Here is a 27981-nt window from a genome sequence, read left to right as displayed (position 1 = left end):
AAGCAGACTGAATGATGACAACCAACAGCCTCGGGACCACCTGTGAATACTTTGCGGTCTTCCAAGCTTTTTTTCTGCTCACTATGCTAAAACTACCACGTTTCCCAGAAAATAAGACAGGGTCTTATTTTCTTTTGACTCCCAAAATAAGCGCTTGGCCTTATTTTTGGGGAGGTCTTATTATTTATGAGGTGCAGGAGGCGGCAAGTGTGGTTACCTCATGGCTGCTGCTGTGTTGCAATATTTTTGGGGAGGGCTTATTTCAGGGGAGGGCTTATTTTAGCACACATGCTCAAAAGCCCAATTGGTTTATTATCTGAGGAGGTCTTATTTTTGAGAAAACAGGGTAGTTACAGTTACAATTTCTCAGCATTCCGAGTTGGGAAACACATGAAAACAATCCTAAATAAATAACAGGAAGGAAGGCGCTATCCTCCAAACTCAACTCAATATATGATGTGGTTCCACTTTACAGAGGCCAGCTTCTCAAATAATTATAAGAAAAGTCCTTGGCTCCTGGAAGATTTTGGTTCCCACCTCCAAATTTGGTGCTATTATCCCACCTTTCTGGTCAAAATCCTTAAAGTGCCTAAGGAATTAATATGCAACTGAAGATAATTTCCCACTCTTTCTTTGCCTGTCTTATATCTAGCAAAGATCATGCCAATCTTTTGTTTTTTTCTTAACATCACAGCTAATATAAAGTACATTAAGTAATCTCTTTCTGTTCAAGGAAACTGTTCTCTTTTATAACATTTTATATGTGCTTAAATAGACAGACCAGAGGCAGGGTGGCTCAATGGCTTAAAAGATACCAGAGAAGGTCAGTATTCTGACGGTTCGAGTCTGGTCACCATATGACTAAGTGAGCTCCTGTCACTTGTCTCAGCTCCTGCCAACCTAGCATGTAAATGCTAATAGATAAATAGGCACCACTTAGGTGGGAAGGTAATTCTGTGTTTCAACAGACACTTTATGCTGCAGCATGATGTCATGCTGACCACATGACCGGGGAAACTCTTTGGACAGCACTGGATCAATGACATAAAGAAGCAGAAATGAGCACCGTTCCTTAAAGTCAGTGGTGGATTTCCAAATTTTTTAGAATCTCTTCTGTAGGTGTGGCCTGCTTTGTGGGAGTGGCTTGCTGGCCATGTGACTGGGTGGGCATGGCCAACTTGTAAAATGTGGTGAAACTCACTTAACAACGCTCTTGCTTAGCAACCAAAATGTTGGCTCAGAAACTCTGGCATTTGAAGCACGCACGTCTTAAAGCTGTCAAGTTACAAGACCCTTGCACCTCTAACCCTTTAGAAAAAAAACTCCAGGGGTGTTCAAACTTGACAGCTTTAAGACTTGTGGACTTCAACTCCAGAATTCCTCCTCTCACTCTTCATCTTGATGATGTGCGGATGGGCGGAGGGAGGGAGCTGGAACTGGTTCTAAATGGCACTGTAGATTTGTGGAACCTCTTCTATAGAAGAGATTAGAACTGGCAGGAACCCACCCCTGCTTAACATCAGCTACAACTAGTGGAGTTAAGCCCACAGGGTCTCATTTACCTTCAGATAGACAGGCAAACAGATAGAGATAATATTAATATCTCTTCAAAGTAGTCCAGACAAGAAAACAATATTATGAGAGGTGACAGTAAGGTTACAATAAGGTTACAGTAACACAATCTTACAAGTCAGAAAGTAATTCTCCCTTCCTTTCCCTTCCCTTCCGTTTTTTTTTTTCAGGAAAATTAGGAAGGATCCCTTCTGAGTTGTTTTCTCCCATTCCTGATGTGGGGTGAGATATCCCTTGTCTGACTGTTGTGCTGGCTGCAGCTCTTCCTTCTGTCTTCCAAGGTTATTCTCAAAGCCCATTACATGAAGGTTACCGAATTTTTCAGAGTATAAGACGCACCAAGATTTTGAAGAGGCAAATTAAAAAAAAAGTTTTTGCACTCTGCATACCTCCCAAAAATGGGCCCATTTTTGTCAAAAAAAAAGGGCACGAATAGCCTTTAGGAGGCTTGTAGAGTGCTCCTGGGGGTAGAGGGGGCAAAAATAAGTAAAAGGGCCAGTTTTTTGTCAAAAAAGGGTATGCATAGCCTTTAGGGGGCTTATAGAATGCTCCTGGGAGCTGGGGGGCAAAATGAGCAAACAACAGCTTTTTTTTCATTTTTGCCCTCCCCAGCCCCCAGGAGCAGTCTATAATGCTCCTAAAGGCTATGCACGGCCATTTTTGCAAAGAGGGCAGGGTTTCAGGAGGCCAAAAATGCTGTATTCAGTGTATTCTAACCTTAGAACGATGGGTGGTTGCCAGAATAACTGAGGCGCAGACAGGAATAAAAGCTAATACCGCCCCGAGTCCCTTCGGGGAGAGGGGGCGGTCTATAAATCTAATAAAACTTAAATTTAAACTTAATAAGTTTATGCCCAATAACAGTAACAAGCTAACAGAATAACTGGCTCGGAGACAGGCAACAGCTGAAGCCTCCATCTGACAGCTCCCTTTTATACTCTGAGCTGTCAGATGGCTAGCCTATCAGCTGCCGGCTTTCTCTCGCCAATTCACAAACTTGGTGAGCATGCTCAGTACGTGACACAGTGTATAAGACGCACCCAGATTTTCACCGTCTTTTTTGAGGGGAAAAGGTGCGTCTTATATTCTGAAAAATACTGTAACTTATATGGCTAGTCTAGTACTGGTCATCTGGATGTAGACCCATTGCTCCCTTGAATTGGACTAAGCTACAGAGGGAAAACTGTAGAAAAAGATGACAACTCACCCATCCCTGAGAGGACCAACAGTAGTCTCTGCCGGAACCCATCCCTGCTTTGGACCCTTCCCGTGGCTTACCAGCTAGTTCTCCCATTGACCGCCTTCCCATGCTGTGATAATAATGATGCCACCACAAACATCCCCAAGCCTTTTTTATTTATTCAATTTCTATATCATATACGTAAGTGATTCTGCATGGTTTACAAGATAAACCTTTACTTTTATGTTTTAGTGCTAATTATTGAGTCCCGATCAAAAAATCAGCAGGATAAGATCAGTAACAGGCACTGCCAAGCAGCTTTGATCTTCCAGAGAAGCTGGATGCTGATGCCAGCTAAATTTTCTATATTTACATTGATAATGCAAAACAGTATGTTTTAAAGTTTGCAACTTTAAGATCTGTGGACCAACTCACCACCATGCACGTTGTAACCCTGATGTAAGAACTGGTCTTAAAATACATTGCTGTATTAAAAAGTGAGTCTAAGGGTTTGCTCTCTCACATATATGCACATATCCTTATTGACTTTGATCATCCAAACCGTATTACAGTTTAAGGCAGTATATATTAATCCAGCTATTATCATTTGTAAACCATATTTTATGGTTCAGCGTACTGTACGGTGCAAACTTAGTAACATTTTATTATTAAAACATGGTTACACAAACAATAGTTTAGCATAATGTGGGAATCCAGCCACCAAACAATTATCATGATGGTCCTAAGAAGATTTCACTCTTTTTTCAGACGTAAGTGTTTTCCACAAGTTAGCAAATGTTCAGGCCTGAAAGCCAGGCCTAGAGTGTATTTCAATTTAGAAGACAGTTGCCCTTCTGTCTTGTTGCTAATTTATGAGAGCACCATATGATTTTTAAAATGCAAAGAAGAATCCCCTCAGAATTTACTCTTTTAAATATAAAGTGGGCAAGAGACGATGGAAGGATGATTCCTGCTCCTGGTTGCTGTTTTGAACTGTCTTTCCCCACTTTTTCCTTTTTGTTCTCTTTCTCTTTTTCTTTTCTTGTAGGCAGATGATACGATTAGAAGTTAGGCAGGAAAGAAAGAAAAAGCTTTTGAATATAGGGTGATATGATTAAAAGCTAGAACAAGACACAGAAATAAAGGGAATATTAATGTATTACACTTTTAAGTTGATAAAATGGAAGTAATAATGAGAAATAGTTCGAATAGTTGAATAATGGTAGATTGCAACCTAATATACAGTAGATGCGTATTGTAATGGGAATTTCATAAATTGATTGAATGTAACAATAATTCTTAATTTCATCAGTTTTATTTGTGTTGGAATGCAATGCACCCAGATGCCACGGCGTTCACGCATTGATTTGACATTTTTATTTTAAAAAAATTTAAAAACTTTTAAAAAAAAGAATCTACTCTTTTAAAATAGTACCTCGCAAAACAAAGGTTTGGACAATGTGTCATATATGACGTCTTTTTCAAATGTGTGTGAGTACAATGTCCATGTTAGCTAAGAACAACTCAATTTGTAACCCTAGGATCCGGAGAAAGTACCAAATTAGGCAAAACTGATTTACATTTGAGAGTGGAAAACAACTTAAACAATTGTGCTGTTCTTTCTGATTAGAGGGCTAAGAATACAGTAATAATAGGAAAAATAACAAAATCAGCAGGGCATAAACCAGGCCCCTGACTTGAAGCAGAAGTATTGCTCCACTACACAATTGAATGGGTTTCCTGTGGCTGGCAATATAAGCTAGCATCTGGCAATGCAAGCCTGCGATAGGAAGAGAGAACTTCTCTGATAGAAGGGGGAAAAAAATAGAAACAACCACAAACAAGGAAGAACAGCTTTCTAAATCTTCTCTATGGCCTCTCCTAAAGGCGATCATGTCTTCCTCATGTCTTCCTCCCCCAGAGCTGAGGCTTCATCGAAACCTATTTGAATAAAAAATAAATTAATTGGAATTTCTCCAAGCCATCAGACTCAAACAGAAACAAATTCTTTTTAATAGGAAAAGAAGGGGGTAGTGGGGCTACTCAAAGTGAAAGTCAAATTTCTTTTTAAACCCTGTAGATTGAACACTTTGGTTTTTGCTGTAAATCGGCCAACCATATTGCTTTTCTAGAGGGTGATAAATATGAAAACAAGAAGTGAAACAGCACAGTTACCTGCCATCCTTACAAACCAAGCAGCCCCCTCTCTGGGGTTCACTTCACTGCCCAACCAACAGAAATCACCCTGCGTTCTTAAGATAGATGTGTTTTGTTACATGGCTGCGTGTGCAGCCCAATGATACCAAGTCTGGTGAGAATCTCCTCGTTTGATGATTTAAGCACACAAAGGTCCACATTTCACTGCAATCTGATCTAATATTTAAGTCCCAGGCAAACTGCAACTGGGAGGAAGTGATAAAGAGAACTTCCTGCACAAAACTGCCTGAGATAACACTTTCCATCGGCTGTGAAAAAAAAGAGCAAAAAAAAGAAAGAGCAAAGAAAAAAAGACCCACAAATTGCCACAGAACTAAAAAGGAACTCTGTAATGGATGACCTCTTGTGCTTCACGTGGCTGTTGCAACAGCTCAAGAGAATACATGTTATTTTCATTGGAAAAAGGAAGCACCGTTCTCCTTTGACATATTGTAACCCACAAGCAAGGGACTGAAAACCGCCCTTCTCAAACATATGGATGCAAAAGTGGGAGGAAAGTGGTTTGACACATGGATTCAGCTAGCATCAAACAAATTCTAACCTCCTGGACTGGAAAGAAAATGGGGGCGAGAATTTCCCCTCTAATAATGTCACCCTTGCTCCACAGAAGTGCATTTTGACAGTACTAGTCAACAAGCTGGAGTTAACGCTTGCTTAAGATTAGAATCAAGCAAAGAAAAATAATAATAATTCATGCCCTCCTTACCTACAGATTCCAAAGATGTGGAACACGGAAGAAATGGTCCATATTACTACTGGACTGGTTTTTTTAAAAAAACATTCATAGAAAAGAGGCACAAACTGGAGCCAATCAGACCCAGAGGGGGTCGAAATATCAAAATGGCGGGCACAACCATACAGTCAAACTCACAACCGTTGTTTTAACGTGCATAATGCTACGTAAGATTTGAACTGCATGACTGTGGTTGCCATTTTGACTTTTTATTTTAAAGTACACCTCCTGGAGATCCTTGTGATCAGTTAATTCAGTGGAGGTTTTTTTTTTTTTCCTTTCTCTGCTACAGCCTGATGAAAAATCTGTTGCTAAAGGAAAACTGGAAAAGGGAAAAGACAAACAAATGTTGATTTCTCAGTCAGATCAATAAATTGAAGTCCAAATGATCTAAAAGCAGCATCTTTTGATAATTGTGTGTTGCCGTTTGATAACCAAATTGCTTTTCAGTGGTCTTTTGCTTTTGAAAGCAAAAAGGCTGTAAGAACTTTTAATAATGTCATATCTGGATAATATAGTAGTTTTCTACAAAGGGGTGTCAGGCCCTGTAACCACTAATTTCAAGATACAGAATGAAAACTATTGTTCCAACTAACTTCTTAGGATTATTTGCTGATTGAAAAGTTTGCTTGAAACAGCTGTCATCTGTTATTTTTATGTTTATAATTTCTACATTGTTTAAATCATCCCTCAATCGAATTTATAGGATTGTATTACAATACAATATTATCACCTTCATTAAAAAACATTAACAAACTAAAAATAGCAATATCCCAATAACTGAGCAGTAACATTTTACAAGCTGTGTGCCCCAAATCCAGTTATTATATAGTCACTTCCCACTTCTCCAGCTGGCCTCAATTACAATGGTGCAATATCTAAACTTCCTTAAATAATTACTGTAATCAAATAGGTGGCTTAGGCTTTTCAAAAACTTAACATCCCTATCGTGTTTTTTCAAAATGGAAAAATAAAACTAAATTCAAATAATAAAGAATTAGGTGATCTAAGGCACAGGTGTCAAATTCGATTGCATCATGTGACGTATTGGGATGTTTTTTGCCATTGCGAAGTTGGGGTGGGTGTGGCCTGTGTGTGACGTATCCGGCCCGCAGACCGCCAATTTGACAGGCCTGATTCTAAAGTGAATTGTTGGATGAACATAACAAGGAATGGCATCCTCCAATTTTTTTTTTTCAGTATTGTCATTGGTTTCTAAGAAGGCCCATTAGTTGGCCATTCCAACTGAGAGGAGGCTCCTGTGCACATTCTTCTCCTTGTTTATTTATTATTTATCCAGATAATTCAGACATTCTGATTGAAATAATGCAATCTATCCATTTATTGTTTTCCCTACTTAAGGGGAGTTTGGCCTGCAGTAAAATCATCACAATCCGGTTTGCTATTACTCAGAGAAAATTCCAAGCTTGTTTTTGCAGGAAATGTTGATGAGTTAATTCACAGGCCTTCCCAGTCCATAATACAATAGCACTTACTCACTTGGATTAAAATTAAAAGCACTTACACTAAGGGCAGTGGCAGTGAGAGCAACTGCAAAGGAAAGCTCTGTTTGCTTTACCATCTGTTGAACTAAGTCCAACTACCTGCATGTAGCTCACAGTAGCTTTCCATTGCCTGTAAAAACTCAAACGTACCAAGGATAAGGAATGCATTTTGGTTTGGGGGAGGGGAAATAAAGGAATAAACCCATGTAGTATTCTTAGTATGGATACAATTGGAAGGCCATGTAATCTTATAATGGCTTTTGAGTGCTGTGTCTTGACTGAATTGCACACTGCTTTTTTTGACTGAAAAACAACAATGCTGGTTAGGAGGCAATATTAAGAGCAAGTCTCCTCTCTTCTAGAGGTTTGGGAGCAGAAAGAGCCCTCTGCATCAGAAACATCTACTTAACCAAACAAATCCAGTTGAAGTCCCACTAGAACTTCAAAACAGCTCCACAAGCTTTTTTACAGTAGATAAGAAGAGCATTGTGGTTTTAAATTAAGGAAGTGCATAAAAGGCCTTGCTTGGCCTTTCCTCGTGCTTCTTTGTTACGTTAGTTATGTCACCTACAGGCCTGTGGTAAACCACATGCTTTGCATGCCTTAGGCCCCCAGTTACTATCTGTGGCATCTTCTGTTTAAAGGATGTCAGGTAACAACAAGAAAGATCTTCAAAGATTAAGAAACAGAATTTGGGGCTCATTAGATGCAAAAGTATCATTTTCAGAAGGCAGGTATCTTCATGGGTGCTACAGGGAAAAGTTCGTGAGTTACTATGGTTGTTGTTGTTTTCTTACTGGGGTGTTTTTACCATTTTTTTTAAAGGAGGCACGCTTGTTCTTTCTTCCTTCCAATTCCATCCTCACAAGGATTTTGGGAAGCATGCTTGGCTGAGAGATAGCAGCTGGGTTCACACATGCATGAGCCCAGAATCTGACTTGCTTGAACTCAAACAAACCAGGGTCTAGCAACCAGCATCTTGCAAAAACAGATAAATTGCGATTTATTCACTAACCCATTGTTAAAGCAAAGCTTAATATCCTACATGAACCAGACTGGTGATTGAGTCAAAACCATCTAGTGAGTTTCCTGGCTGAGAAAGAATTTGAACTTAGCTCTACTCATTACTTATGCAACATCTTAACCACTACATCAGGCAACATTTTCGATGAATGTGCTTCGAAGGATGTCAACAAAATAGTATATTTCATAAACAGTGGCGCATAAAAACCTGAAACATCAAAAAGGAGAAAGAAAACCTTGTATACCAAGGGGATTATAATCGTGTAGTCCAGTCTTGAGACTTTTATAATAGCTTCCTTTCCACTCCTCTCTCTTTTGAATGCTCAACAGTCAACCATGCATGTCAAAACCCTCCAGCCTGTGAAACTAAATAAAACTAATAACAGAGCCCACAATTGACTTTACACATCCTTTAAAAAGCAGAACCACCTCCTGTGCTTAGGCACCCAGAACGCAAGAAAGTTGTTCTGGTTGTAATTTGAGAAGATCTTCTTGACTGAACCCCTTGAAGGTTTCTGCATATGAAACTTCAACAGTATTATTTAGAAATCGCTGAGGTGATCAGGTGCTTTATGAAGGATTGTCTGTCATTTGCCTTGTATTATTCTTAACTTCCCCCACCTAAATAAATCTCCTTCAACACTGCATTAGTATGAGCATCACAGTTCCTCAACAATGCAATTGACCTCTTTAATGGTTGCTCACAGATGTACTAATGGACTCCTTAAGGCTTTTTTGCTTTTTTTTTTTTAATCTTATCTCCACTCTGGATTTGTTTTGCAAATCCAGTTTCTGGGGTCATTTTAAAGATGTAGCTAAATGACATTACAAAGAAACAAAGGCTAGAGAGAGGGACATCCATATAAGAGAATTCTAGGTATAATTCTTTTCTGAATATATGCTGGGCAAGCTACCAATATCAAGTTCTGTTGAGAACAATTGGAAAATCTATCAATTTCCCCCCATTCTTAAACTGATTTCAATTTTACTTCTCTATAGATGCTAATTGAATGAGGAACAGCCTTGTTATTAATAGCTTTTCCATCAAGATTCCAAAGTCATCATGATATTCAAACTTTAAACAGCTGCTGTCTTAAATCCCCCAAGGCCGATATTTTATCTTAGGTGAAAAGGATCCAATTTAACACTACTTTAGGTTATTGATGTTATTGTTGATATACGAAATCTTAATTTTTTTATTGAAAGCATAGCTACAGGAAGACATTTGGGCCACACCCATTTTCCAAAATCAATATATCAATAAAAAAAATCGTTTCTTATGTAGAGGGTACCTTAACAGCTGGCCAAACCTGGACCAGAGCCATCTGCCATTTAGTGGTAGAATTTTATGAGCCGCTAAACATCTACCTCTTCTCCAACCATTAGAAATGAGATTTCTTTTTCTCTCATCATCTAGTGCCAGGAGACACAAGCATACAATCAGCATGTTCCTGAATTTTGTTTTGAGTTTACGGAAGCGGACTCCCTTCTGTTCTGGAAAGTAGTTGGCAATTTGTTGCGATATGGAAGAAAGTCACACTCTGATGGGAATAGATTTAGTATTTATTTATTTCAATCGATCTATATGCCTGCCCATCTTACAAACATGACTCTGGGCAGATAACAAAATTTTAAAATAGTACAACTGGTGAAATAAGTGAAACTTAAAGATAAGGACAACAACATTCTATCGCAAACCAAAGTAATCAGCACCCATCTCACCTGCGTTCAACTAACTTCCCGTCAATCTAGGGGGGGCTAGGGAAAAAAACACAGATCTCAACAGCTTTCAGAAACTGGGTTGGCACACAACTAATTTGAGGTGATAAGGTGACAGAAAATGCCCACTTCCTGAGTCCTATAAGAAGACACTCTCTAATTGATAGGCCTGAAGCATGCTCTTTCTACCAGATATCATGGGATGGGGAGAGGCAATCATAGACCATCAAGTCAACCAACGCTATGCCATGAAATGTTTTATAGGTAACAATTAGCACCTTGAATTGCACCTAGGGTCGAAGCCTATGGAGAATCAGTGCAGCTCTATCTAAGAGAGCCAGTTTGATGTAGTGTTTAAGGTAGCTGGCTAGAAATGGTAGACCAAGAGTTTTAGTCCTACCTTAAGCCACAAAGCCAGTTGGGTGACCTTGTGCCAGTTACTCTCTCTCAACCCAAGAAAGCACACAGTGGCAAACCAATTTTTGAAATCTTGCCAAGAAAACTGCAGGCGGACATCAGGAGTCAATACTTACTTGAAGGTGTGCCGTGCATGTGCACAAACACACACACACAACATTCCACCTCAATTGCAGCAGTTGTAGCGGTCAACATGACCAGGAGAACCATCAGCTGGTTAGTTGGTCTTCATTCATACATATTTTGATTTAATCATATGTCCCCATTGATTAGTCATTATTTTCTATTAGATGTGATCCACAGACTCATCTATCTCATATTGAAAACATTCAATATATATAACTCTTCAACTAATTCTCTCATTCTGCATGTTTCCCTCAATCTCAAATCTTGCCTGTTATCCAGAGGTGGTATTCAGCCGGTTTGGACCGGTTTGCATGAACCGGTGGCTCCGACGATCAGTTGGCCCTACCCACCCACCACCACCCTATCCTGCTTTCTAGCTCATCTCAATCGTGCGACACAGCTGAGTTCTCCCCCCTCGCTGTTCTACTTACCATTGCTGACTTGGAAGATAAGCAACTGAGCTTCTACATGCTCCATTTTCAGCACTGTGCACAAGTGCTTTCTCACCGAACCGGTTTTTAAACCAGCAGCATCCCACCACTGCTGTTATCCTGTTATCATAATCACTATTATTATTACAATTGTGGGCAGAAACTTCTGTTTTTGTAAACTGTATCAGTGGGAAACAAAAATGCAAAACAGCAATCCACTTTTCAGATTGGGCATGAAAAGATCAGTAAACACACGTTATAGAAGTGAATGAATGATTTACTGTAAAATTCTTCTTAACCTGGCAGACTTACTATGTTCTGGATAATCAATGAGTCAGTTGCGTGATATTAGAGAAAACAGTCCTGGGTAGAAGCTTGGCTAGAAATAGCAAATATGTGTACATTGGGGCAGTCTAGGACATTTTTACAGTTATCTAATCAGAATGAATTGCAATCATTCAAGTCAAACCTGAACTTTAGCCTCTGTGAAAATGCAAGGACAGTCCACCTCTTCTCTTTTACATAGTTATTTCTCCTAAAATCAATTGCATTCCTTTTAAATGTGTAAAGGATTCCCCCCCTACTTTCCCCCCCAAGTACTGTTTAACATACAGTGCTAGATAAACTGTAAAATACTATCCACAAATTGATTAAACGAAATAGAGGTATTTTGTCTATGCAACCTATAGAGAATTTGGCCTGGGGAGAGGGGTCGCCCCTAAAATGTAATCTGTTGATATTTATTAATTTATTTTTGAACTTTTTGGATTTTAATCGGATTTTTTAAAATATTGGTGAAACAAACTTTTACTAATTTAACTTAAACATGCCTTTTCATGTGCAACTGCAAAGCCAGCTCCACTAAATTAAATACCAAGTAAAAATCAGATTTACAGCCTTTGTTGATGTTCTGTTAAGGACAATATAGCTACATAACTAGAACAGTTTCTCCTGTTATCAAAAGATTCTACTGTAATATTCTCAGCTATAGACAGCGGGCTAAGGTATAGTACTGTGTCATGGAAGGAAGAATACACCCTGATGATGGTACATCATAAAGAATTAAATAATTTCCATTTAAAGGTTGTCCTTCACTTACAACAAATAGTCATTTAGTGACCATTCAAAGTTACAATGTCACTGAAAAAAAGTGACTTATGACCATTTTTCACACCGATTATTGCAACAACCATGGTCACATGATCAACTGACTTATACTTACAACATATTATGTGTCCTTGGATCATATGATCACCCTTTGCAACTGTCTGACAAGCAAAGTCAAAGGGGAAGCCAGATTCACATTTAACAACCATTATTATTAACAACTGCAGTGATTCACGTAACAATTGTAGCAAGAAAGGTTGTAAAATGGGGGGGGGGAAATCGCTTAAATAACTGTCTTGCTAAGCAATATAAATTTGGGCTCAACTGTTGTCGTACCTTGAGGACTACTGCATACCCATAAATATCTGAGACGTTCCATTTGGGACTGAACTGTTGATTTTAAAAGTGTATTATGATATGCAATGAATGCTTTAATAATCAATTAGAAAACTGATCGTTTTACTTGCTTTCATTTTCTTTTTGGAGACTTCTTTACTTACTGCTTCTTCATTCTTTGTTGTTCTGTTGTTAGGCGCATTTTAGATCATCCGTTGATCATTCAAAAAAGATGGAATAAAATATTATTGTACATCCATTGTCTGAAGAGGAAGTTAGCCAGGATTAGGCATTACTGTTTTTAGTCAGAGCTATGTGGAAAAAGTTGCTACGGTATCAGTAAAACCTGGTGATGAAAGTTGTTATTACTATTTCAATATTTGTTATTTCTGAAGGCCTCATCCTGGCCAGTCACGCTGCCCCCTATTATATCTACTTGATATTTATCTTGCCCAATTCTAGTTATTTTGCCACTGGATTATATATTACAGGAAATTCCTGTTAAAATAGCAGGATTACTTGAAATGCTTATGATAATGTGTTTCCAGTGACAACTCAAACACCCATTATATTACGATCTAAATTAAAGAATGAACAACATTTATATTTTTTGAAAGCAACAGTCCTTGTGGTGTCTTATTTATTTCGAAAATGAATCTCACTAGGAGCTCCCAGGATAACATATATAAACATTCAAAATCAACACATCAAAGCAGAACTACAAAGCAACATATATTATGCAAAGAGATACTGCTGTTTAAAGAAGAGTGACAATGATTGCAAAAGTGATGAGAAATAATATTAGGACCATTTATTAAGTGCCTTTATTTATTAAAGATTTTTTTAACACAATAGATTTCTTTTTATCAATGGAGCATCTTGCAAGCAGGGTAATATTCCTAATAACTGGAGAATCTTAAACTCTAGATCCGTGATGGCAGACACTCCAGCCGTAGCCCCATTCTAGTTCCACTGTGCCGACTCCAGCCGGCCAGCTGGTCTCTGGGTTTCTGGGGGCGCATGTGGGGGCTAAACGTGTGGATGCGTGGAGGGTGGGGTGCATGCACAGGGAGGAGCTCGCATTGCATTTTGGGGCCTCCCGCAGTGCCCCCGTGCCCCGTTTTGGCTTCCAGGTTGGTGAAAGAGGCCTTCCAGATCCAAAAAACAGGGCGAGAGGGGACACTAGCCCCCCCGTACCCCTGTTTTGGACCTGGAAAGCAAAGGGCGGGGTGGGAGAGCATGAGGCATCATGCACCCCATGCAGGGGTCACATGTGCATGTAAGGGGCAGGGCACACATGGGGGGGTCGCACGTCCATGCACAGGGCATGCAGGGGGGGTCGCACATGCATTGCATTATGGGTGTCAGTGCACACACACACACTTTTGGCACACGACGACAAAAAGGTTAGCCATCACTGCTCTAGATTATTCAGAATGAACCAGGAAAAGATTTGACTCCCACTTGGTTCAAAATATAGTAGTAACGATAAATTATCTCCCCTTCCTCCTTTTAAATTGTGTGCTGGAATGGAGAAAGTTTGAGGGTTTTTTTAAAAAGAAGTTTCTTCATGTTTTTGTACCTAGACCAAGGAGAAACCAGAACAAATTTAGGAACATGTAATCCACCCCTCCCTACAGGGGAACAATGCCCAAAACAGTATTGGAAATACTGCTTGCATTGATAAAACTAATCAAATCAAAACCCAGTGAGTCAGTGCATCTTCACAGATATACCTAAAATAAAATAAAATAGGATAAACACATGTCAAGAAAAGGCAAAGCAGTGATCACAACCACACAACTGAAGCTCACTTCTTTTAGTATATGTTGACATGTTAAAAAGAGGTAGGGCTTTGATGACAAAATTACAGTCATCATCTTGACTTTAGTGTGTATGTATGTATGTATGCATGTATGTATGTATGTCAGGAAGTTTTCCTTCTGAAAAATGCATGTGAAGGTGTTAAATAGATTTAAAATACAGTGACAATATCTGAAAATGGACACCTTTCTCTCCCTGATGAAAAGTGAGAGGGAGGAGACATACCGGTAGTTTCCACTTTCCACTGTAAAAAGATAGGCCTACCTGATGGATAATGTTATCAACTTTTAACAGTCCATTAAGCATAGCAGAGATAAGATGGACATATTTTATTGCTTTCTTTAAAATCAAACCATAGACAATTACACCCCTGTTATATAGCAGCTGGATGTTCAATTTTGGGGGTAAGATCATGAGGTTTCTAAGGACTCCATCAAGGATAATGTCTCCATGAGGTAGAAACCTTCCTGAGTATGTCTATAGAGATTCACAGTCATCCTAGTCATAGTTGTCCCAAAGGTGCTTTTTCAAAAGGCAACTGGACTTTGTTTTTCTTTGAAGACATTTTGCTTCTCATCCAAGAAGCTTCTTCAGTTCTGACTGAATGGTGGAGGATAGAAGTATTTATATTCTTCCTGAGGATGGTAGAAGGATTTATATATCTTCCTGAGTAATTCTTCCAGGTAGAGAGCAGGTTTAGTCTAGTGAAGGGGTATCCATCCTTCACAATTTTAAGACCTGTGGACTTAAATTCCACAGGTCTGAAAATTGCACACCTCTGGTCTAGTGGTTAAGGCACAGACTAGAAAGCAGAAGACCACGAGTTCTAGTCTCAACTTAGCCATGAAGGCCAGCTGGGTGACTTTGGGCCCAACTCATCTCACAGGATTGTGGTTGTTGCGGAAAATAGGACAAGGATTATGTGCTGGATATGTTTTCTGTCTTGAATTATTTGTAAAAATAATAGAGGCGGGATCAGGGGTGAAATCCAGCAGGTATTGACATGTTCTGGAGAACTGGTAGCGGAAATTTTGAGCAGTTTGGAGAACCGGCAAATGCCACCTCTGGCTGGCCCCAGAGTCGGGTGGGAATGGAGATTTACAATACAATACAATAGTAGAGTTGGAAGGGACCTTGGAGGTCTTCTAGTCCAACCCCCTGCCTAGGCAGGAAACCCTATACTGTTTCAGACAGATGGCTATCCAACATCTTAAAGACTTCCAGTAATGAGGCATTCACAACTTCTGGAGGCAAGCTGTTCCACTGATTAATTGTTCTAACTGTCAGGAAATTTCTCCTCAGTTCTAAGTTGCTTCTCTCCTTGATTAGTTTCCACCCATTGCTTCTTGTTCTACCCTCAGGTGCCTTGGAGAATAGTTTGACTCCCTCTTCTTTGTGGCAACCCCTGAGATATTGGAACAATGCTATCATGTCTCCCCTAGTCCTTCTTTCTCTTAAGCTGAACATACCCAGTTCCTGCAACTGTTTTTCATATGTTTTAGTCTCCAGTCCCCTAATCATCTTTGTTGCTCTTCTCTGCACTCTTTCTAGAGTCTCCACATCTTTTTTACATTGTGGCGACCAGAACTGAATGCAGTATTCCAAGTGTATTAGCAGTATCCTTTCCCTGCCAATTTAGCAGTATCCTTTCCCTGCCACACCCACCAAGCCACACCACACCCACCAAGCCACGCCCACAGAACCAGTAGTAAAAAAAAAGTTGAATTTCGCCACTGGGCGGGATACAAATAAATAAATATAACTATGGGCTTTGTAAATCAGACCTGGTATATACCAAAAGGACAAAAATATAAGGTGGGTGATAAAATGGCTGTGATCCTTCCCTCCCCTAAGGCAGGAAGACCAAAGTTACCTAAAACGCAAACGCAGGCCATTACTCACCTCTGTGCCTGAGAGACACATTCAGTGAAGCATTAAGCTCTACATCTTCCACACTCTGACAAACATTGGTTAATTGACTAGCAGAAGCTGTGTTGAGTCAAATATTTAGTTTTGCATTAAATGTGTTTCCAACATTAGGACGCTTCCTCTTGATTAAAACAGCTAAAATGTGGCTTTTCTGCTCCATTTCTCACATCTCATTAATGCTTACCATCGACTCATTTTCTAACAACATTACAAATGTATCAGCAAACAGGCATAAAGAGGAACTAACCAAGACCCACATGATTAATTCATATTTCTCCATTTGCAAAGAGTGTGCTAATATAGTATAAGTGAGGCTATTTGCAGACACTTGCCTGAGCTGTAAACAGTTAAGTCCTCTGATTGCTTAAACAAACAGACATCTAGGTTGGTAGATAAGTACTACCAAAGGACACACTGTAGGTAATTTAATTTCAAGCTCATTAGGAGTTAAAAGGCGATCTGCTGTTTCATTTAAAGGCAATATTGGCAAAGCAATTATATCAGCATCATCCAATATGGTTCTGAATAACCTTTACTAGTACATAAAGTTTGTTAAAGATGAGAGACATTAGAGAGATGTTGCAGTATGTATTAAAAAAAAGGAAACGGGATGTGATAATACTTGGCCACATATGTTTACAAGTACAAAACAACTGTATTCTCTACTTGTTTCTACATACTATATAAAACATCCTGATTACGGCAGAAAAGAACTTCAAGTAGTCCTTGGTTAATAACCACATGTTTAGCAACCATTCTTAGACATGAAGACACCGAACAAGTAATAGTAACAACCAATCCTTGGAGTTCCCATTGTCCCAGCACCTTCATGGTCATGTGATCACAATTTGGGGACTTGGAATCCAATTCACTCATAGGATGGTTGCAGCGTCCCCATGATGGTTTGTGACCTTCCCTCGGGCTTCCTACAACAAAATCAATGGGGAAGCCAGCAAAGAAGGTTGCAAGTCAGTTTCCCACATCCGATAGCAGCTACTCTAAGCTCTGCTGCATTTGTACCATGTGGTGCCCCCTCTCGTGTGATCCTACACTCTACAGTTGCCACACCCAAGCTCTGCCATGCTTATGCTGTGCCTGCCAGCCATGCACGCTCAGTAGTATTCGCTCGCTTGCCTGCCTGCCAGACTAATTGCAAGCCATCTGGGATTTGCACCTTCCTGTTAACTTCCCCACTGAGTTTGATTGTTGGAAGCTGGCTGGAAGTTACAATGAAGAGCCATTAACTTCTTGCAAACTTCACTTAATGATAGCAATCAAGACTGCAGGGATTGCATTGGCTAAGCAGATGCAATCAATGAGATTGTGCTTTGCAATCACATTGCTTAGCGAGAAAATACCAAAACTATTCATCTAGACTAGAGCATAGGTGTAAAACTCACAGCGTCACGTTGTCACATGATGTATCATGACATTTTTTCCCCTTCACGGAGCTGGGGTAGGCATGGCCTGCACATGACTCATCCAGCCCTTGAGCTGCCAGTTTGACACCCCAGTTCTAGAGAGATTGTAGATACCCCTTCACTGTGTCTTGACTGTGTTGAGAATAATAATAATGATTGACTTATGTTATAATATGTTTGATTTTGGTCTCAAACGTTAATTGAACCCAGATAGGCTGAATTCATACTTCACACTAAGCTCATCTTTGTACAACAAACTAAATCATGGTTTGTGAATATGATGTCTGATAACACAACAAACTAAACGAAAACCAAATAAACCACCTTATGGCTTGGAACAATAAAATGAATAGGTAATCTGATACATCTGGGGTTATATTTGTATGGAGGGGGATGGAGGGAGGGAACAGGAAGCCTATCTAAGTTACACTGGCACTCCAAAAGAAATAAAATGACCTCCCCTGCTCTTTTTCCAATGTCCTGCAACTTTTTTTCAGAGGGATTTCATGGAAAACGAAACCATAAAAATCATATTCTTACTCAGCTCCAATTTGAATCAGTGGGACTGTACAATGAAATGACTGTATTAATTAAAAGTTATCTATCCCAGCTTTCTTTCAACCTTTTGTGGCCCTACTGGTGCCAAATCTATTGCGTTCATTTGATATGTTGGTAGTATCCCTACAGAGGTGGTATTCAGCAGGTTCTGACCAGTTCTGGAGAACCGGTAGTGGAAAATATGAATAGTTCGGAGAACCAGTAAATACCATCTCTGACTGACCCCTCCCCATCTATTCTCTGCCTTCCGAGTCCCAGCTGATTGGGAGGAAATAGGGATTTTGCAGTAACCTTCCCCTGGAGTGGGGAGGGAATGGAGATTTTACAATATCCTTTCCCCTGCCACACCCACCAAGCCAAGCCCACCAAGCCATGCCCATAGAACAAGTAGCAAAACTTTAGAATCTTACCACTGGGTCCCTATCATATTTAGCTTTCACTCCCTGCACCAATACAGCACATATCAATTAAAGAACAGTTTACAGTAATGCTATTGTGAAGATTGCCACAACAGGCGAAAGAAACAGCCAATCTTGATCGACAACTTCACAGAATAATAAGCTTAAATGGAAAACCATCCAGGATAATGGACTAGGCTGAAAAGAAAAACAAAAAAAGCCCCACAGAGTGATATGCAGCAACAAACCTCTTTCATGCTATTGGCAAGAAATCTACACGGGTCTCTTAATATTGTCTCAAGCAGTCAAATTAGACTGAAGTGTACTAGTCCTCAATTTATAACCATAATTTGAGCCCAACATTTCTATCATTAAACAAAGCTGTTAAGTGGGTTTTGCTCCATTTTACACCTGTTTGTAGTTGTTAAACAAATCACTGCAGTTGTTCAGTGAATCCTGTGGTCATTAAGCAAATTTGGCTTCCCCCATTGACTTTACTTGGGGGAGGGCCATTGTGATTATGCTAAACACATGCAAATTGCCCAGTACCCAAATTTTGATGGCAGAATGACCGTAAGTAGGAAAAAGTTTCATGAGTCACTTTTTTTCAGTGCGGTTGTAATTTCAAACAGTTACTAAACGGTTGCAAGTCGAGGAGTGCCTTTTTTTTTACAGTCAGGCCTACTATCATAGATTAAAGGGGAATATAACATAACAACTCAATTTGCTTCCTTTCTGGCTGGCAAACTGTGATCATTAGGAATATCCCACATGCTTAATGAACAAAGCTGTTCTACTTGCAATGTACCATTAATCAAATAATTTTTTAAATGTGCTAAAAGATGTAACAACAAAGCACAGCTGTTTCAGCTGGAACAGTGTTTTAGCCAACGTTAAAGACTTAATGAGAACGGTTTATTGAATAGCAAAGCTTTAAATAAAACCTCAGCCTTCAGTTTAACAATCAACAGTTCTGTAATTAATGTAACCACCTTACCCCTTCCAGGTATCTGCTATCAACCCTCTTTGTGGGAAACCGTTGTCTAAGAAACCACTTCCTCTATGCTTTTAAACCAACACTTTGGATTCATTTTGAAAGCATTTGTTCAATTAATCTGATGTAATTCGCAATTAATGGAATGTAGATTCCACAAACAACTAAGGGAAAAATAAGACCTCAATCCACAAGGTGGTTAACATTTCTATTTAACTGTTCATTACATTGCTTCCCTGGTGCAATTGACAAATAATTTTTCATCCTTTAGGGCAAAGTGTTCTCAGATAAAGGCTGCAATATTGCCCAAACGTTACACAAAGGCAAAGGTGCACTACTTTAACTGCAAAAATTAGTGACCATGCTGTCTAACTCAAGAGTATAATCTTAAATTGCCAAAATCATTTGTTGTGACTCACTGCACTGTTAATAGTTTAATCAATCAGATAGACTTACATTATTTTGTTCTTTTCCCCTGCTGATTAGGAATTAAGAAATATCAGTTCTTGCCAATAATGTTATCTGTGCTGAACCTGACAAGTCTCACTCTATAAAATCAAAGTAAAGAACACAGGTCTGCAAATTATTGACTATAGAAGTCAATGAAATAGTTATTAATAATGACGTCACTTTATTCCATGTTTGCCCTATCTTTCTTCTACCCTTAGAACAAGGCAGATAGACACAAAGTTATATCTCCATTGTAAGCATCATGGACTTCCAAACCATAAAGATTACACAGTGAAAAAAACAGAGGGCTGCAAGATCCCAGCTGATGGCTCTCCAAATCCTCTGAGAAAACATCCAGCATGAGCTGAACTTGTAATGATTAAAATCAAACCTACACAATTCTTCCTCACAGCCACCTTAAGGTAGATTCCTCCAGTTCCTGAGTCAGCAGAAACGTATCCCAGGCTGACTAGTTCTTTTCCAACAGCCAAACTCTGTTTTGGTTAAGTTGCAAGGCCAAGAAGTAGCACTGTCTTAAAAGTTGAACATGGAACAAATTAAAGACAGTGACTGGTGAATTCCCATGGCTGCTTTCTCCCTCCCCTAGATAGCATCCCTATCTATGGGGGAAACATCCATTGATCACTGTCCTTAATATGTCTGGAGATGATTTGAGGCAATGGCAGGTAGATGACTGGGAAAAAGATGCTGATACTGTATATTTCAAATTTCTCATGTGACAGGACAGCAGCATAAATATGACAGTCAGATTATAGGTCTGTCATTCTTTTGGATGATTGGTATTTCTGTATCCCAATGTATCTCAATTGAGAAGTCTGTGAGACATAGGAGAGAAGGGTAAGGTCAGCATGATGTCCTATGGCAGGGGTGTCCAAACTTGGGAACTTTAAGACTTGTGGACTTCAACTCCCAGAATTCCCCAGCTATGCTGGCTGGGGAATTTTGGGAGTTGAAGTCCACAAGTCTTAAAGTTCCCAAGTTTGGACACCCCTGTCCTATGGCATATCCAGAGAGCTCTATTCCATACCTATTACACAGGATAGCTTTACTGGCCTCAGAAGACTAGTGTGCCTATGCTCAGAAAGATTTCATGTGACCATTTAGAGAGCAAAGAGCTTCTAAGTAGCTTTGGGGTTCTCTTTTTATGCCATAGGACCTATCCCTTGACTGAGCTTGGAACTTATGACCCAGATTAAAAAAAAAACCTAACAGAACTCTTGTCAGTTTCACCTCAGTTCTCAATTCTCAATGTTGTTAAGAACTGCAAGAGAATGACATTGGTGGCAAAAGTGTTGTAGCCCTCAGAGGTATCACATGGAGTACACAAAAAGACGCTCAAGTAGGCAAATGCCCACACATACACTGAAAATATTAGAAACAATATAAAGCACTGCCGTTGTTGGCAGAAGCAATGGAAAACCCATAATGCACTCATTTGGGACAGATTCAATAACACACAGCTGACAGAACCAAGCTGTTTCTTGGTTTAAATCAACCTTCCACACAAAGAGAAATAGTCCTGCTTTTTAAGCACAGGTCTACCCTGTTTAAAAATGGCCACTAAACATACCTTTTAAAACAGGACTAACACTTCTCCAGAAGAATGCTAGAGCCATACATATTAAGAATCTGTGTGATATCTGAATGCTGCTCTATTCAACTGAAGCCATGGCTTTAGAAAGTAGTGGCCAGCAATAGAGGGGACGTGTGACTACAGCAACCAAAAATGGTCAAAGGAAGCTGGACAGATCCCAGCCCTTGACTATGTCATTGCCAATACTGACAATGAGTTGTCGATGTTTCTATAGCAATATTTGTGTTAGAAGAAGAGGAAAAACAGTACTTTAAAATCAGAAGAATTAAAGATACAGTATGTATAAACTGTCTCCATGATAATGGGAGATATGACAAAGCCTGTGCCCTAAGAATGCTCCTTCCAAAAATGATTAGTGGATCATCTTTGTGCCACAATTAGTAATTTGTGAGAATGAGACATTAGAATGATTGCTGATGATGATGATTCACTTTGAGTTGAGTCTTTTTGTTTGGTATGATAGAGGAACGAAATGGGAGAAAGAGGCTAATAAACTTCATAAGTCATGAATTCCTTGGAGTTGCTCCCTATATCATCTCTCCCATGATGCTCTTTTCCACCCCAATTTATCTTGTCTTTTTGAGGGGCATGTGGGCAAACCTCTTAACAAATAATTGGATTACAGCAAGCATCCAACAATATCCATTTTAAAGAATTTTTAGTAAGCCTATGTGGCGTTTAAGGGGATTTCTGGAAATACAATTTTGGCTGGGGTGGGAGGCTGCTGCCTTACTCTGCCAAATTTCTTTTTCCATTAAAAATAGATAAAAATAGGTACGGCAGGAAGCCTGAAAATGCTCACATGTACCATGGTGAAGATACCTGCAACAATAGATATCGAGAGGCACCATGGTGAAGAGTCCCTCTAGTAAACCCTCCTAGTCAAATGCAGTTCTAAATTGTCATCAGGTGTTTCAGCATAATACATTGGAATATAGACAACAGCCTTGTCTAAGTAGACAACAGCCTTGTCTAAAAACTGCTATTGGCTATGACTTTCCAATATCAAAGCAGGTTTTACTAGTCTTAGGCCAGATGCATGGATGATAACTAAAACATTGATTCCAACTCCCAATTTAGGATTAAAACAACTCCAAAATAGGTTAATTAGTACTTCACTGGTTTGCTTGATCTAAGAGTTTAGAACAGAAGTGGACTTGCTTTTTATAAGATACAATCAAACCAATTATTGCAGTAAAAATGACGAACCCTCAAGCTGTTTTGACCTAAAATGTCCATATATAGTTTACTTACTGTATATGTGCCTGTTCAGAAATCAAACCTATCACGTGTTAAAGATGGCCTGGATGAAATTCGTTTTAATTTTTCCACTGACCTTCAAATTCCATGCCTGGCATTTGGGTCTGGCTGAATTGTTAGACACTGTTTACAGTTTTCAAAAGTGAGTGTTGTTTAAGGAGTCAAAGTACATTATCCAAAAAAATCAATATCCTATTAGGCTAGAAAGAGTTCTGACTATCAAAGGACAATGAACCTAATGGTTAAAAATATAAGTACCTGACCCAGAAGATTAATCACACACTGTCAAACAGAAATTGGTGCAATTCTTCCAATCATTAACATTTTGCTTGCAAAAATGTTCTTTCGTGTTTGTTTTTCTGCCAAATGATAATCGTTTTCAAGTTGAATCTCCTGATTAATATGTTTCGCAACAAGATGGCAGGTATAACCCTAAGGACTGTCAATGACAATTATATCAAAATGCAACAACATGCACCCCTAAGAAAGCAAAGCAGAGCATTAAGAAAAATAGATGATGATTAAATGCAGAACTGGAATTCTAGATCTTCTAGTTTGAATGACTGCAGAAGACTAACTGACATTAAAATCAATAGATTCAGTAAGAAGAAATCTCTTTCATAAGTTTTGTTAGAAACAATAGAGTGAGGCTAGAACCTACATGTTACTTGTTATACAATACAAATGAACAAAGAAATAAACCAGAGATGGGATATTGCTCAACTAGAATTCCCAACTTCAATACTATTAGTCTTAGGCTGAGATTACTAAGAATTGTCATTCATTTGTGATTAGGGGTCAGATTTGCACCCAGCCTCATATTATAAATACAGGTAGTCCATGACTTACAACCGCAACTCAACCCAAAATTTATGTTGTTAAGTGAGACATTTGTTAAGTGAGTTTTGCCCCATTTTACGACCTTTCTTGCCATAGTTGTTAAGTGAATCTGGCTTCCCCATTGACTTTGCTTGTCAGAAGATTGCAAAAGGTGATCACATGACCTTGGGACACAACAATAGTCATAAGTATGAACCAGTTGCCAAACATCTGAATTTTGATCACATGATCAAGGTGATCGCATGATACAATGGTTGTAAGTATGAAAAACGGTCATAAGTCACTTTTTTTGAATGACCATTCAAATAACCGATGACTGTTGTAAGTCATGGATTACCTATATATTGGAACTAGATCTTTCATACTTATTTATATGATAAATATTTATCATATTTATTATATTCATACTAAAATGCTTATTTTAAAAAAATATTTCCAGGCGCTTGGGGAGCAAGAAACATTGACATAAAGAAAGATGGCCCAAAGCATGGAATACTATGACAATGTGACAGCTCCCATTCCAAACTCAAAAAAGAGGAGGGAAGTCCTTTATTTTTTGAAAACACACATTTAATCATTCTTGTATACAATGAGAAGTAGGTTAGTTATCTTTATAGAGATAGTTAGGGGGGAGGTAGAGCTATAAAAGATAGTTTAGTGGGAAGGTAGAGCTATAATGAGGGACATGATTGCTCAGTGGCTAAGATGCTGAGCTTGTCGATCAGAAATTGAATCCCTAGCGCCGCGTAATGGAGTGAGCTCCCATTGCTTGTCCCAGCTTCTGCCAACCTAGCAGTTTGAAACCATGTAAAAATGCAAGTAGAAAAATAGGAACCACCTTTGGTGGGAAGGTAACAGTGTTCCGTGTGTCTTTGACGTTTAATCATGCTGGCCACATGACCACAGAGACGTCTTTGGACAGCACTGGCTCTTCGGCTTTGAAACGGAGATGAGCACCGCCCCCTAAAGCCGGGAATGACTAGCACGTATGTGTGAGGGGAACCTTTACCTTTACCTTAGAGCTATAATAGAGGTCTTTTCATGAAAGTACAGGATTCTGGATCACATAGCAACTGAATGGTCCCTCCTAGCAGGAGTTCATGTTGTAGGCATGGATGCTTAACGAAGAGGATAAATCATAGATCATATGATGTTGGAGGCAGCACGAACCTATTTCTAGTTTGTGGGTTGATGCCTTCTAAACTGTGAGTCGAATAGAAGTTGTGAAAGGAAGTTGTGTACTTCCTTGCCAATTACTTTCCATATCTGTATCCCACTCAGTTCATTGCCTTGTCTCACTCCTTTTTAGTCACTTGAATATGCTTGCAAGTTCAATTCAAGGATATCTATTTCTTCTCAGGATCATTACATATCAATTAAAAGAATTATCTCTAAAACTAGAACTTTGTATAACTCCAAAAATTAAAGTAGGATTCTGATAGTTGCAAGACCATCACTTCTTATTTGCAGAAATCAATCAATAGCTTCCTCCTGGAGTTGTGCGTGCTTCATCATTGGAGGTTTTCAAAAATAGACTGGACAATCATTTGGATGGGATGATACAAGCCTCCTTCCTTGAGCAGGGGATTGGACTGGAAGTCCTCCCAGTTCCCTTCCAGTTCCATGATTCTGTCCTTAAAGGGCCCTTCAGTTTGCAACCTTACTCAAAGCAAAAACGTAACAATTTCCAAAAGATAAGTTTATTTCTTCTCTATAAAACTTTCTCTGAGGAAGGTAGGAGGAAATGCCAATAAATGCTAATATTACTTACGCTGCTTGGAAATGTTACATCACTATTACCAAGAACTACAAAAATACTCATTAGAAAGGAAGGAGGAGGAGGAGGCTGTTTCCAGACAAGTTTTCTATTGTGCAAATGCATTGCCATATTCATGGAATTTGGCTTGGAAATTGAATGCCAGTTTCTTATATTAGTGATTTCCCCGTATTTTCTACCACCCTAAATAAAAATGAAGAAAACATGGAATAGCCTTGTTGCATCTGGGCACTCCCACATGTGGCTTTGCCAATTCCTGGAAAGTAAATCGTTTGAACAGACTGTTGATCTTTTAACTCTTTTCAATTTAAAACATGGATTCAATTTGCTTTGACTCTTTCTATACCATACAGCCTATAGAGCATCATAATAATATAAGCATGGCTGTGCATTTATGTTATGAGTCTAGAACAGGGGTGTCAAACTCCCAGGCTGGGGCGGGATGCGTCACGTGCTGGCCACGCCCACAATCAGTTTAGCGAAGGGGACAACAACGTGATGTGACGTCACGTGATGATGCCGTGACGACGCAAGTTTGAAACTCCTAGTCTAGAGCTTGCAGAGAACTTTCAGCTAATTAGTACTTGCTGCTTTTTGGCTAATATTTGAGCACATAAAACTCTCAGCCAATGGAGGATCCCTTACTATCCTTTTAAACTGGCCGATAAATGAGTCCCTTGTCTACTCTGGTCCCAGCATATTTTCCTACAAAACAAAAAAACTGACTAAAAGTCTTTTCCTTTTTCACAAACAGAATATAAAACAAATGATTAAAAACCCTCCTCCTCTCCTATACCTCATGTATTTTGGTTGGAGAAATCCCAATTTGGAGGAAGCAGAGTGGTGGGAAGTCAACTGTTAGCACAATTAAAGGAATTAAAACCACCTCTTGACCAGGTCATCATCATCATGGAAGTTCAGAACAGAGATGTGAGCAAGACAAGAACTTCCTGGAATAGGAGCGCTTAGCCACCCGTGAAGTATGAGAGGAGTACACTGCTGTTTTGTCTCATTTGCTGGGCTGAATACATTAAAAAAAACCCGATATAATACATTAGGATTGCACAGTCCCAATAATGAACAGTGAGAGTGTCGGATGTCATAAATCATATGATCCATTCCCAGAGTGCACCTTCACATAGGCTCACTTGGAAATGCATCCCATAGATCTCTGTCAATTGGGACCAGAATTTCCATTGCTAAGCAAAGAAATCAAGTGAATTAAATTAGGATGTTAAATAATGTAGTAGGTGGAACAGTAAAGTATACAATGGGCCAGAACACTCAATTGTAGTTGATTGATTGGAGAGTGCTGGCTCATGCATGAGGCAATCTATGCTGTGATTGGTTGCTGTGTGTATAAAGGAGGAGTTTCCCTTTTCCCCCGCCTTTTTCTTCTCTCGAACTCTGTATGCTGTTTGATTTACCTCATGATCAGTGGGAGGTTGCCAATTTTTTTGCTAGTGGTTCAGGCACGGTCACACGCACGCTCGCACGCGTGCGACGCTTCTGCGCATGCCGAAGCGTCCAGGTGAGTGGGCGGAGCCTCCCGCTGCCACTACTACCGGTTCACCCGATCCAGGCTGAACCAGGGGCAACCCACCTGTGCTCATGCTGTTCCTGACTATCTTGTCTGCTGTAAAGAAAAATGTGAAATATATTTATTTATATCAAATGACAAGTTTGTCTCAGTGTCTCTGACTTCGTTTGGACACTTGCTGCGCAACTCCTTGACAGAATCCCATCTGATTTTGACCTCTTTTTTTTTTTTGCTCGAGTCGTTAAGGAAATCACTGCAACTGTTATGTGAATCAGGCTGTCCTTAAGTGAATCCAGGCTCGCCCGTTGACTTAGTTGGAAGCCAGCTGAAAAAGGTCACTAATGATGGTCACGTGACCCTGGGATGCTGCAACCATCATAAATACATGCTAGTTGCCAAGCACACAAGTGATAGGGATGTTGTGATGGTTTTCAGTGCCATTGTAATTTCAAATGGTCACTAAACAAAAGGTTATAAGTCAAAGACTATCTATACTGCTGAATGGACATGCGTTGCTGACCAGGATTATTGAGAGACTGTTTCATACACTAAAAGTAACCTTTCCAGAAAAGCACCACTTTCCTAACAGACATATATCCTTATCTAGGGCAACTCCCATAATCCCTTGCCATCAAGTCGAGGAATTAGGAAGCTGGTTATCCAACGTTTTTGTGGGGCACTAAGTCGACAAAGGCTACCACGGATGTTTTCTTCTCCCTTCCTACAGCCATTCATAGGAAATCTGTACATTTCCAGTTAAATGTTCTCACATTGTAACATCTGTCACGCAAGTCTCCTCTTCCTTAAGATTTTCTCCCAAATACAGTAGTGTTTGGGGGGAAATGGTCTCCTTACAAACTTTTCAAAACATGGACTTAAAGAAATATTAAATGTTAAATTAAAGAAGGTTCTTCTACTGTAATCTTCTCTACTGTGGTCTGTCCAGACGTTTTTGAAGACTGCTGAATTAAGGAAGAGAGCCTGTTTGGTGAGCTGGTTAAAAGTACCA

At 39.4% G+C, this 27981-nt stretch overlaps 1 long non-coding RNA gene across 1 annotated transcript in view; it reads right to left on the bottom strand.

Moving 5' to 3' along the window:
- Positions 1–20007, bottom strand: part of LOC309392567 — a 50689-nt gene extending 30682 nt beyond the window's left edge. Inside the window, exon 1 of the long non-coding RNA XR_014175464.1 lies at positions 19947–20007. This is a non-coding gene — a long non-coding RNA (uncharacterized lncRNA). The remainder of the gene's footprint in view (positions 1–19946) is intronic.
- Positions 20008–27981: the final 7974 nt, after the last annotated feature.

Source organism: Natrix helvetica (genome assembly GCF_964273705.1).
Source record: "Natrix helvetica genome assembly, chromosome: 5".
Classification (NCBI taxonomy): Eukaryota; Metazoa; Chordata; class Lepidosauria; order Squamata; family Natricidae; genus Natrix; species Natrix helvetica.
Note: the sequence above shows the minus strand (reverse complement) of the source record. Positions and strands in the feature narration are given on the sequence as shown.